This window comes from Denticeps clupeoides, chromosome 5, assembly GCF_900700375.1.
Source record: "Denticeps clupeoides chromosome 5, fDenClu1.1, whole genome shotgun sequence".
Taxonomy (NCBI): domain Eukaryota; kingdom Metazoa; phylum Chordata; class Actinopteri; order Clupeiformes; family Denticipitidae; genus Denticeps; species Denticeps clupeoides.
In genome coordinates, this window is record NC_041711.1 from 19,240,675 (window position 1) to 19,244,475 (window position 3,801).

Genomic DNA, 3,801 nt, shown 5'->3' on the forward strand with positions numbered 1-3,801 from the left:
TGCAGGTTATATGACTTAGTCTTTTGAAAAAAACATGTTTTGCCTCAAAACGCTTGGACCAGAACCGAACCAAAGGTCCAAGTCTCCTGATGGCCCCAGGATAGTGAAGCATGAAGTGGTGCTTTGGCTTCAAATGCCTGTCTGGATAAAGCTCCAAAAACAGACTATGGTGTTCCTCAATCAGATGCTGCAAAAATATAAATGCCTCTGCAGTCAAGGCTGGAGAGAAAATCAGCTCCATACAGCTAAGTAATGAAAGCAGTAGTTCCCAGTATTTCTCACCTTCTGGAATCAAATCCCCTATCATAAGAGGGAGCAACCTTAGAAGGCACCACGTCTGTGCTGCTGTTTGCCTCATGGCCCCATCATTTTTTTTAAGATCCTGAGGTTTGATAACAGATGGCTTATTGTGACTGTCAGAAAAACCATAATCAAAGCTTGTAAGTCTATTATTCAGCTGATCAAGTGTCAAGAGTTTTTGTTCAATCAGAGAATTAAGAACAAGCTTGATTTCGTAACCTCCGACCCCTTCCAGAATGTCGTGCATGACATCAGGAGTTACATTGTCAGTTACATGGTAGAAGTGAAGTTTATTGAGTGAACACTCTCTTTTAATGCCAGTTTCAGTTGGGTTATTCTGAAGTAGATCAGAGTGGTAGTTAATCCTGTTGCGCATGACTGACAGGTCTTCAACTGTCTGTTCTCTCAAAACCTCTCTTTGAACCAGACACCATCGACACACAGTTTTCCCTGAGAAACTTTCTGTGTAGCCTAGGATGGAATTAAGACCCAGGTTATCCCCACAAACCTGTGCAACGCTTGCTTGAATAGTGCCCTTGAAATGTTTTGTGTGAACCTGAACTCCTTCCAATTCCAGATCCTTAATCTCAGACACAATTGGATCTAAAACAGAATTTATTCCATAAGTTTTTATGTCATCCGTCTTGTACACTGCCAACAAGAAGTGAGAGTTTAGGTTGGATAGATAGTCAGGTCGCAAGCATTTAAGTGTAAAATAAACAAAGCCTAGCTTGTGAACTGAGGTTTTAGATCCAAGTGGATTTACCATCTCGCATTCATCGTTGTACAGTACAAGAGGAATGGACAACTCTTTGGAAAAGAGTTCACTAGCTTTAAAGATTGTGCCATCTCTAAAATCTTCAAGAGCAGTGCTTTCTTGATTTTGCCATTCAAAGATCTTGTCCATTGTTCCTGGACTTTCTAAAACCAGCTTTAGCAAAGGCCTTAAAGGAATTAGCTGAAATGTATCTCAGACTGCCACTTGTTTTACTGTCCCCATCAACGTGTCTCTCTTTTGAGTATATGAGACACCAGGGAAAGGCACTTCTTTTGGATGCAAGAAGAATCCAGTCTGAGTAAAATATTGCATTTGCTTGTACTCTGACTCAAAGCCCCGAAATGAATGCGCTGCAAATGCAAAATGTTCTAAAAAATTCTGGCTCTCAGGACTATCGATGTGGCCTATCTCTCTTAAAAAAGAGGCAGTTTTTCTTTGTAGAGATTCAATAACATCACTGACAAGGCTAGATGTGTGTTCTACCACACAATTAACAGAACTCAGTGTCTGGGAGGAATTTGACTTTAATTTTGCTGAAAACAATGCTACTTTGTCTGTTATATTTTCCTCCTCAAACTCATCACATTGTTCTTCAGAAATTTCATCACATTCCTCATCACTCTGTTCAACAGTTTCTAAAACTGAATTTGATGAATAGTTCTCAGGCTCACCCAAAGGGGCTTCCTCCATTTCATTAGCATGCTTCAGTAGGTGTCTTCTAAATGATCTAATAATACTGAACGTGCGATTACATCCAGTTTGAGCACACTGAAAGTATGTTGATGTAGAATATACATGATGTACAACTTTCAAATGTGAAAAAAATTCTCTGATATCAGGTCCCAAAGACCTTTTGCATTTAAAGCAAATGTACCCCATGCTGTCTACACCTAATACCTTGTACTTACATCAAGCACATTCTTGAGGTACTTCTTGAATTTTAAACGAAGTCCAATAATAGGGATAAGAGAAGTCAGTGTGACATCATCTAAAAGAAGGAGGGATTCTTGATCGATCTTCTCAGCTGTAAGTAAAAAAATATGCAGAACACAACAGCTTGTTAACAGCTGGCAGGATATCCAAATGCTATCATCGACCTCAAATAATATATGGCTTATCATCTGAAATATAGTGGCAACTTTACATGGCCGCTCAATCTAATGCTAATGTAGAAATATGTGCACTGTGGAAATGTCTGTGCAGAGTGTGGAAAATGAACAGTAGCACAGTAGTCACAGCATGACAGATGGAGGCACCTGTGTGGTCACTTGCTCTCAAATACTCTTATACATTTAGATAAGAGTAATACACCTTTTGAATATGTAAAGACACTACATGTCTCAGTGTGCACTCACAATAACAACAAAATACTGCAATTTTGTAAAATAATGAAAGTAACAGGATGTGCTTTCTGTGGTCTCGGTCTCTATGAACTGTACTGATGCGGTACTCCGAAACTGTTTTATTAATAAATGTGCAATTATCTGACTAATGCGTCAAACGAACATCACAAGTCATCCAGACAAATCTTTAGGCAAGGACAGCCCTAATGATTACAATGAAAAGAGTAAAATATTACAACATACCTTCAAATGTGGGAATTAACACTTCAAGATTCCATTCACTTAGTTTAGCTTTCACGTATTCATCCATCTGAAATAGAATAACAAATAAAATACATTTTAGCGTTATGATCTAATTTAATTGTACATCCCAAATTATAAAGAGTGGCAAGGCAAAATTAGCAGTCTGACATGAACCTAGTTACCCTTTATAGAACTAGCAGAACTATGTGTGTGTGTATGTATATATCCAGAAACTTAACTGTATTAAATAAAACTGCCATTAAACCACTGTAAACCATTGTAATCTCTAAACAAAATACATACAGCAACGTATTTATCTTCCTCCATTACAAACTCATGAAATGTCTGCAAAAAGTTGTACAACACTTATAACCAGGATTAACTTTTTTTTTTTTACATATGAAATGGCAACAGTGTAATTAACCATCTAAAATACAACATTAAACCAAAAACCCCCTTTCACAGCGTATATGCAAAATAAAGCATACCGATCTCCGTTCTCCTCTCTCCTTCCCCTCAGAATTTTCCCGCCTGTCTCCTACCCCCGCAGCTTTCTCTCAGAAACTTTTCTTTTCGTTCCTTAATACATTTTTTTTTGCCCTTCATAAACTTTTTTTTTCGCCCTTCATAAACTTTCTTTTCGCCTTTCAGAAACCTTTTTTCGCCCCTCAGAAACCTTTTTTTTCGGCACTAATGACGGTGCAAAAAAATGGCGGCTTCTCTCGCTGATGTTCCTGAAAGTTGACGTGACGTGCGTGCTCTCTTTCACGTCCGCGTTCCCAACCCAGCACCGCTGCCTTGTCACTGCCTCACATGCATCAAACCAGAGGGTGAAATATAGTCTCTGATTTCCATATAGAGGTCCGTAACATCATTATTTGCTTTCTCTAGTGTGTCTATGAGAGCTGCAATTTGATTTTCAGGGATATCTACCTTTAGTAGCCTTGCGTGCCTGGATTTTCCATTGTTCGTACAGGTGAATGAGCCTTTTCTTCTTTCTGTGAGCTTCCTCTCTCTGATATGCAAGCATCTTCACTGTGGTGTTCCGTAAACGACTAGAACGGCGAAGTTCCTCCTCTCCGCTGTCCTGACCGGCGTCAATCGTCAGGCCTTTACTACTGCTTGCTGATGCTTCCA

At 39.1% G+C, this 3,801-nt stretch overlaps 1 long non-coding RNA gene across 1 annotated transcript; it reads right to left on the bottom strand.

Moving 5' to 3' along the window:
* Positions 1 to 1,419: 1,419 nt before the first annotated feature.
* On the bottom strand, positions 1,420 to 3,192 carry LOC114791051 (uncharacterized). Its single transcript, XR_003749898.1, has 3 exons — positions 3,153 to 3,192; positions 2,665 to 2,731; positions 1,420 to 2,102 (listed from the first exon to the last, which is right to left on the bottom strand). It is a non-coding gene; the product is annotated as an uncharacterized LOC114791051 (long non-coding RNA).
* Positions 3,193 to 3,801: the final 609 nt, after the last annotated feature.